This window comes from Lactuca serriola, chromosome 6 (assembly GCF_051521515.1).
Source record: "Lactuca serriola cultivar US96UC23 chromosome 6, Lser_US96UC23_V15, whole genome shotgun sequence".
In the NCBI taxonomy this organism is placed as follows: domain Eukaryota; kingdom Viridiplantae; phylum Streptophyta; class Magnoliopsida; order Asterales; family Asteraceae; genus Lactuca; species Lactuca serriola.
Window position 1 is genome coordinate 85832697 of NC_136413.1, and position 9938 is coordinate 85842634.

A 9938-nucleotide genomic window follows, 5' to 3' on the forward strand; every position below is an offset into this window, starting at 1 on the left:
GATTTTCTCATATTTTTGGTTCTTCAACCAAAATTCCTATGTTGATTCCTGAGAATTATGATCAATGGACTGATAAGATGGAAGATTATCTGGCTGGGATTGATGAAGATCTTTGGCGGTGTGTCAAGAGTGGAAACTTTCGTCCATTGATGATTGCTGAAATCGGAAATGTTGGTTCTTCTGCAGATGTTACTGCTCAAACTAAAAAATACAAAGCAAATGATAAACGATGTTTGAGACTGTACACTCACTTGATCAGAAGATGATACTTGTATTAAAATCGTGTTTATGAAAGGGACTATACACTCACTTGATCAGAAGATGATCGGACAACACTACGGCTCTAAGAGTAGTATTCTTTAGTGAAACTGGAATATCTTCACACACTAGGCTTCTCGCGGGCAGAGCTTCAACTCGGAAACTCTTTTCTTCTCGGGATCTTCGGAGCTTCGGGACTCGCTTAGGGTCTCGTGATGATAACGGGGGTTCGGGGTGCTTCAAAAGGGCTAGATAGGGCATCGGGAGTGAGAGAGTGAAGGAATTAGCAACTATGGTCGGCTGCCCTTCAACTTCTATCTATAGGGCTGAATTATTGTGATCACGTCGTGAGATTCTAGTGCTCACGTCGTGAGCTCAGTAGGTCACTGCGTTCGTCATTCGTCCACTTGCTTTGGAGGGTGTCCAGTCTGTGCTCACGTCGTGAGCTCTAACACAGCCTCGAAGTTTGCGTTCCGAACTTCAGAAATTCATATCTCTCACATACGAGCTCCATTTTCGACGTTCTTTATATGAACACGTAGGTGAGATTATGCTCTACAACTCTCGTTTAGACTCCGTCGGATAATTTTGACTTTATTTTTATTATATTATTTTTAGTAGACCGGGACAGGAAAAACTCCGTTAGAAATCCATAACTCCTTCATCTGACGTTCGTTTTTGTCTGTATTTTCACCGTTGGGCTACTATCGATGAGATATTCGATTCTCGTTTAGATCGTTTCGGCTAGAAATCACTCGATCTCATATTCGAACTTCGGGCTGCATACTGCTAAGCTAAAACTTAGAAAAATCATAACTTCCTCATACGAAGTCAGACTTGGACGTTCTTTTTATGCACGCTCTCGGTTTAACATATTCTACGACTTTCATTTAGATCGCTAAGGCCAAATATTGCTCTAACGTAAGTTCACTATTTACGTCGCGCTGTGTCGTGCCGGTTCTGTCGCGAAACTTCGACAGGTCATAACTTCTTCGTTATAACTCGGATTTCAGCGTTCTTTATATGTACGAAATCCTTGTAATATATACTAAAAATTAGTTAAGATTACTCCTTGTAAATAATCTTCCATCAAAAATTCATTTTTGATGCTTATCGTCTCTAAATCGACTAGCCCAGATCTCCGAGCGTTACACAACCCCGCTGTCAACTCTGATCTTATCAGTAACGCGTCCTTTAGATAAGGGATCATATATTCCTCCATTTTAGATATCGTATGAACTAAGACATGGATTTTAATCATACTCTATGTTCATTTGTTGTTTCCCGATTTTCGATTTATGACAACTGACAACATACTACAATTGAACACATCAACTTAGTCCAGGCTTGGCCAAGCGCTTAGGGTGTCGTCACTAAATCATTGAGGGAACCATAGATATCGCTTTTATCCCTCTTAGGGTAAAAGGAACGGATAAACTTCAACTCAAATACTCGCTTGTACCTACTCATTAAATCACACACAACAATATATTTTATAACATCAAGTTACTGGTGCGTTTACATATTATCAATGTGCAACCGACTTGCAAACTACAACCCACACGTCTCGGTTTCAAGAATATAAGATATTATCGTCTCACTAATTACTCGTGATAAAATCCATGAAGTGATTCAAGTGAGTGTGAGTTTAATCTAATACTCAAATCTTATTTCAGGAGTACTCATGAACACTGCAACAAACTTTTGCTATGTCTAAAACGTTTTAGACAATATACAGTCAGATTCATGACAGTCTTACTTCATTACCTACTTCCAAAGTATGATCGACTGTGGATGGTTTGAATAATCTTATTATTTGGGAAGTCAAACATGCAAAGTGAAACACAAGAATAATATTAATCCTATATGGCCCCAAACTTTTGAGTATAAATAAAACACATTTATTTAATCACCATATTGATTAGTCATTATTCATTGTACAATGTTTCAAATAATCAACTTATTACTTGAATTATAACAACAGTTGTCCCATGCTCCAAGCATGCACACTATGTTTACCTATAGTCCTTACTTTGTGAAATAGGTCAATTGAACACATTTCCAATGATACTCATTTCACAACTCCTAATCCTTATCATTAGTGTGAGAATACTGAATTCTTGCCACTATTAGAATATGTTAGATTCTAACATTTTATGCAATGATCCTTTCGTAATGTCACAACAACAAAGCCACCAAGACTTTGCCAATGAAATTACAAAGTGTTTTATGAAGTCCCACATTCAAAGTACATTCCTTTGAACATCCTTCTTACATAAAAGTTTCTAATATAGACATAGATTCTTGATATCCAATTCCCATTTATGGAAACATTCCTATATTTCCTAGATCCTTAGCCCTAATCTAGCACGCAGTTCTCATAATCATATCATATATCATAACAAACATGTATGGGTATCTTGGGGAAAACTTACTTGAGCTCGGCCGATTGCACGCATCACACACCTTGTTATTTCCAAACTATTTGTTTTAATTTTTAGAAAAATTATTTTCTTGTAAAAAAATTCTTTCAAGCCCTCGATTTGAGTCCAGACACCCCCCCAAGTGTCTGAATCCCTAAAACCAAGGCTCTGATACCAACTTGTAACATCCCAAAATTTAAGACCAAAAATTTCATTTTTAACTAAGTTGTTATAAAAACCAATAATATAAAAACATTCATAATATCATCACATGTCAACACCAATATGTCAATAATCAAAACATGTTATCATAAATCAATATCAGAGCATAATCCCAAAGATCTCATGTGCGGAAAACCTAGTGTGATGCGTTGCGATCGATCCGACTCCTTTTCTTTAAAAACGAAGTACCTGAAACCAAAACTGAAAACAGTAAGCACGAAGCTTAGTGAGTCCTCCCATCATACCACATACCATACAAATAACATGCTGTCATGCATACCGTGGTGCCCAACCTACCCCTGTCAGGCATATCTAGGTGCCCGACCTACCCTGTTGAGCATACTGGGGTGCTCAATCTACCCCTGTTAGGCATACCGGGGTGCCCAACCTACCCCTGTCAGACATACCGGGGTGTCCGATCTACCCCTGTCAGGCATATCTGGGTGCCCGACATAAAGCCCAACCATTTATTCCAGTCCAAACATTTGGCATTCAAATGGTCCAACACCTCATAATCATCAAGGCCCAGTTATGGACCAATTTCCAAATTAGGCCCAAACCCCTCACATGGGCCTTACCCTAAAGCTCATCCAAATATTCTAGTCCATATGCTTGTTCTTGGACGACCCATCAATAGCCCAATCACCAAAGCCTAATAGAAAGGCCCAACTCAAGGCCCAAGCAAAATTAGGGTTTTCACATAAAATAACGATTATGGTTAAGTGTTTCTTACTTAACCCATTAAGGACTTAATCTATTAAGTCTATCAATCTACTAGGCCATTCATACGATTTAGTCGGACATAATTAAAAATTCTAATCTAACAGGCCAAATGCAAGTCCCGACAAGTCCAAATTAAAATCTCCAAGACTAGGGTTTTCTAAACCCTAATTAGAGTTTCCAACCCAAAACACGCCAATTAGGTCCAAAATCTAAGTCTTTAGATCAATTAGGGTTTCATTAGGTCAACTAGGGTTTCATTAGGTCGGGCACCACCCACTACCACCTCGGGCGGTGGTAGTCAACGACGGCACCCGACAGTAGCCACCACCTCACGGTGGTGGTTATGGTTCTAGTCCAATCATGTCCAAGCATCCCAAAAGCAATCTAAACACATGCAAAGCACACCGCCACCCAGCATGGCAGCTGATGGCGTCAGCCATCACCCTACAGTGGTTGTTATGAATTTCCTTGATTATTCTAGTCACTAATTACAATTATACAACAGAATATCCCAAAATAAACACACACAGAATAAGATACACACACACCCTTGTGGCGGCAAGTGTTGGTTGGAGGTGGCAGCCACCACCTCATGGTGGTGGTGGTGGCTTTTCTCGTGAATTCCAGCCAAACAGCCACACCTACGGCGTCCTTTCTAATGGCAGAAACACCTGCACATGTTTTTTCCCGGAAAATAAACCCAACCACCCACCCGGTGGTGCACGGTGACGGCAGCAACAACACTAGCAGCCACATCGGCAGCTGACGGCGGTTCACAGAAGAATAGAAGTCTAGCGTCCGACGACAGCTTTGTCTTCAACGGAAATGGGCAGCAACGCGACGTCGGAAAGAAATAGAGAATGAAGAGAATAGAGGATGGTGGCAGTCGAACGGAAAGGCGGCAGCTGGAGTAGTCGTCGGAACCGCAGCAGCGACAGTCACGATCCGACATCGTCGTCGGCAATGGAACAACAACAATGACATTTTCGCTGACAACAATGATTCGCGGTGGTGGCTACGGTGGTCGGAGCCGATAGTGACGACTGGAGAGTCACGAACGGCGGCCACCACGATGTCTTCTTCGTTCTTCAACTGATGCAACGTTATCCCTGAATTACCATCGTCTTCGCTATTGCCGGCACAAGGGTCACTGACGGCTGGAGGGGAGCGGGAGGTATAAGGTGGTGGCGGCTGAGTATCTTTAGGGTTAGGGTTACCAGGGTGACGGGTTATATACCCCGATCCCCCATAAACTTCGCTCCATAATGAAAACATTGGTTCCTCCCCATAAGAATCTTTTCAAACAAAGTCCATAATTTACCATTTATACATTGCCTTCTGAATTCCCTTTCAAATCAAGTCCACAATTTATCCAACAACCCTCAGTTTTCAAAATCCTTTCATAATAAGTCCAATACTTACTAAACACCCCATTTCTTCTAAAAATCTTTACAAAATAAATCCCAAAATTACACTTTAACCCCGAATAATCTGAATTATAACATTTGGCTCCCCAAAACCAACACCTCACTAAATATTATGGATTTTAGGGATACTATGCATTCATCAATTTTATCTATTTATGTATTTAATAAACGGGATGTTACAAAAGGTAATAAAGAAAAAAGGTCCTCATTATCTCGAATCAAACTCTGTCGTTTATCCAAACTCCAAATCCACAGATGATGTTGTCTTTCCAAATCAAGTGTTTGTTACCTCAAGAAATGGTGAGAAAGTAAAACCAAAGATCAACAAAAATGTTGTTGAGGACAACAAAGTATTTTCGAAATAAGGATTTTTCTCAACTCAAAGGACCGTCGAAAACAATCTTAACAAAAACTCATCCACTTTTCAAAGGCAAAAACCAAATAGAGTTTAGGAAGTAAAGAAATAAAAAGTCAATGATGACAAACCTTCAAGTGAATTAGTTTCTCAATCTCAAAACACAAAATCTCAAATATTTTATGAAACAATTCAACACATTTCAAAAGATGAAGGAATTTTGATGTCTAAAGCAAGGAAAAAAGGTTTATTGGCAAAATGTTGAGTCTCGTAGGAAACAAAAAGTTTTGTTAACAAAATCATCTGAACAAAAAAAGGCTGAACAAGTTAAGACTTCTTCTCAAAATAAGTATTTTGTTTGAAACAAACCCGCTAAAAAATAAAATGACTTATCAAAAAGCCATTCCAAAGTTCAAAAACCAAGTCAAAACCATATGCTCAAAAACAAAGAAATGAAAATTTTGTTAAAAACCAACAACAAAGGACTTTTGTTCCTAATCAACAAAATGCAAGGTTTTCACAATTTTTTTTTCATATAAATGGTTTTCCACAAAATAAACAAAGATTTTTTCCTCAAGTTCAAAATCAAAGACGGTTTCAAATGAACAACAAGTTTTAAATTGAACAAATGTCGGTTATAATAAACTTTTTCAAAACCGTTACCAACCACATGCAAAAGCGAATTTTCCAAAACGACAATTCGATAAGCTGGAAGTCAATAGGAAGAGAAATGAACCATACAAAGCCACACAACCTCACTTTTCCAAGCCTGTTTCGAAACAAGTTAGAGCTTCATTTGCCAAAAGGAAATCTGTTGTGAAGAATATTAATCATTGGCTCGAAGGCAAAGGAAAGCCTTATCAATATGGGAAGTTTTTTCAATAAGAAATCTGGTATGCTTATGAAAGCTACTTAAATGAGTCTCAAATTGGTATTTCTTCTTCAAGGGAATTAAATCCTTTTGTTCAAAAGTGGAAAACTGTTCCCATAGCGAAAGTTGAGTCACAACGAACTGTCGATGGTAAAGGGAAAGTTAGTATCGACTCTAAACCATTGAATGATTTCATTTCAATACTTAAGTATGTGGAAGTCGACTTAATCGATAGTTTGAAATCTAAAGTTCGTAATTGAGTTTTAGGATCTTTATTTCATAATGCATTTCAATCTAATCTCCAAGGACCCAAAAAGCCTTGGGGACCTAAATTTCTCCATTGATTGCATGTTTTATGTGACGAGCAATACGATGAACATTGGTACATAGATAGTGGTTGCTAACATCACATGACTGGTAGGAAGGAAAATATGTGAGATTATCGAAGCATGGAAAATGTTGGTATGGTGAATTTTGGGAATAACAATAAATGCAAAGTTAAAGGATATGGCTAAGTAACGAATGGAAAGTTCACGGTTAATCGAGTGGCATATGTCGAAGGTCTTCAGTACAACTTGATAAGTGTCTTGCAACTTGTTGTGGGCAATGTCAATCAAGTAGTCTTCGATGAAGAAGGAAGTGTCATTTCGAATAAAGAAGCCAAAGAAGTGTTACTCAAGTTGAAAAGAAAATAAGATATGTTCACTCTTGATATCAAGCCAATCGTTGGTGTTCCTTCAGTATGCTTGCTTTCGAAGGTGTCGTCTGATTTAAGTTGGCTATGACATCACAAACTTTCTAACTTGAATTTTAAAAATTTAAACAAATTGGTGATAAATGATCTTGTTCGAGGCTTACCCGTTTTAAAGTTTGATAATGATTTGTTATGTCCAACATGCAAACAAGGGAAGAAACATCGTTAAGGTCATCCGATTGTCATCGATTCAAATATCATCAAACCTCTCAAACTAAGTTACATTGACCCATGTGGTCCTTCGACTGTTGACACTTTCAACAAAAAAGGCACATACTGGTCATTGTTGATGAATTTTCAAGGTTCACTTGGGTATACTTTCTTCGACAGAAGTCTGAAACTACTCAAGTAATGATCGATTTCATTAAGCATATCGAACTCAGTTTGTGGAAGAAGGTGAGGAAGATCAAAAGTGACAATGGCATAAAATTCAAGAACCAAGTTCTTGATAAATTTCTGACTGATCTTGGAATAACTCATAATTTTTCATCTCCTTACACACCTCAAAAAAATTATGTTGTCGAAAGGCGAAACAGATCACTATGCGAAGAAACAAGGATGATGCTCACATATGCAAATTTACCTCAATATGTGTGGGCCAAAGCCATTTCGACAACGTGTTTCACACAAAATTTATCTTTTATTCATCGTTGTTTTAACATCACCCCTTATGAAATTATTAATAATCAAAAACCAAATGTGAAATTTTTTCATGTTTTGGGTTGCAGGTGCTTTATTATGATTGTTAAGGATAACCTTTCGAAATTTCAGTCAAAAGCTGATGGGGGGATATTCTTGGGATATTCACGTAATTTTGTTGCATATAGGGTGTTGAATAAGCAAACAATGAAGATTGAAGAAACATTCAATCTAACTTTCGATGATTACTATGTTAAACGGGTTGAAAAGACTTTCGAACAGAAGCCTATTCTTAACGAAAATTCTGATGACTCATCAATTTCAAATTCTTTCAATTTTGATTATGACTTAATTTTTGGTGTTCCTGACAGGGCTATCAATGCATAACTACATGCTACAGACAATCAAATTTCTGAAGTTTCGAAACATTCTAATGATTCGACTATAACTCAGGATGATGATATTTCACAATCCACAACGAATTCTCCAATACATGTCAAAAATCACCAAGTGTTCCAAGGTGATCAAGTGGAGGTGGAGCACTTGAATTCGATACCTAATGTTGAGGGGGAGCATGGTCATACGAATGTAGATGTCGAGGGGGAGCATAATAATATTGATCCTATTGTTGAGAGGGAGCAAAATGGATCTATATCAACTACATCTACTACTCAAGCTGATGTTTTTCACAATATGTCTGACAATGTGTCGAATGTAGGTGAAGGTTCTGAAACGGACGAACCGTTCGAAGATGCACCTTTGGTTTCGATCCTATATATCCACCACTGGACAAATAGACACGAAATCATCATAAAGAACAAGTTCTTGGTGATCCTCATGTTGGTGTTCTAAAGAGGGCTCAACTTCATGCTAAAAATGAGGTACTTAATGTACATCAAGAAAAGGTACAAACACTAATATTATAAAATTGGATTTGCTAATGTTAATAAGAAAATACAATGGTTAGATTCACAAATTTCTTTTCACTTTCACATTAACTTGACACATAAAACACACACGATGGATGTCACACCTCCAAACCTGAACGGCGGAAACATTCGGGGGCGGAGGACGTCATGTGCAGTATCATAACAAATGAATAGTAAAGAAAGTACATACCACCATAATATATATTTGAAAGTTTACATGATTGTTGTATTACATGTTTCAAATGTCAAATACAATATGATGTTCCAAAGGATGTTACTAACTCCAGAGCATTAGTCCCCAAAAGTAGTTGGTAACCTGGTGTTTAGCGATTTCCTAAGAATACAAGTTATTTCAAAGAAAAAGTGTCAACAATTAAGTTGGTGAGTTCATAAGTAGATATTTGTGTCAATGTATGCCATTCGAAAGTTTACGTTTGTTTTCCAGAAAATCCGATATTTTCTTATAAAATGAGTTATGAATCGTTGTTTGTATGAAACGAATGTATTGAACCAGGAAAAACCTACATTTTCCTAAAAGTGAGAAGCAGTCTTAAATGCCCAAGACTGTAACTTGTAAGTAAATATGTCATACTTAAAATAATGATGTATAGTTTTATTAGTGAACAAAACTATAAAGAGTTTGTATTTTCACGTAAAAATAACTGTAATATTACTTTTCCCGCAAGAACATAATACCATAATAATTGTCTATCATGTGAGTTTTAATAATCGTACTATGATGGATTTGCCTGTAGTGACGTTCTTCAGGCGTCGAAATGTTATGATATTTGTCACCCCGCGGACTGTAGCTAACAGTCAGGGTGCGGAATCACCAGTCCCGTATAGATCTATACACATTTATCACGTTCTCCGGGCGGAGACTCTAGTTATAAAATAGGGCTTTCTTGTATACCTTGATAGGTATGATGAAGACGATGTTGGGATAGTGTCTAAGGCTACAACTATATTTGGCAAGTATTTGACCCGGTTGTGCATGGTCCTTTTGGGTTGCCTTCACCATAGCAACTTGACAGGATGATTTATAATGAGAGAAGGAATATTATTAATATATTATAAGAATAATATAAAGAATAATAATATGTTTATTTGATTAATATAAGTCATAAATTAATTAGGAATTAATTTGGTGACTTAAAGAGATTAATTGAATAAAGGGGCATAAACTGTCAAATGTGTGATAGTTATACTTTGGGCTATAAATCCCTTATGGATGAAGGATGGCTGGTTTTAGGGTCATTAGATAGGCCTTAAAATTGTCCAAAGGCTTATCATAAAGGGATTAGGATTGCTTAGGGCCTAAGTTATCCAATTAGGGT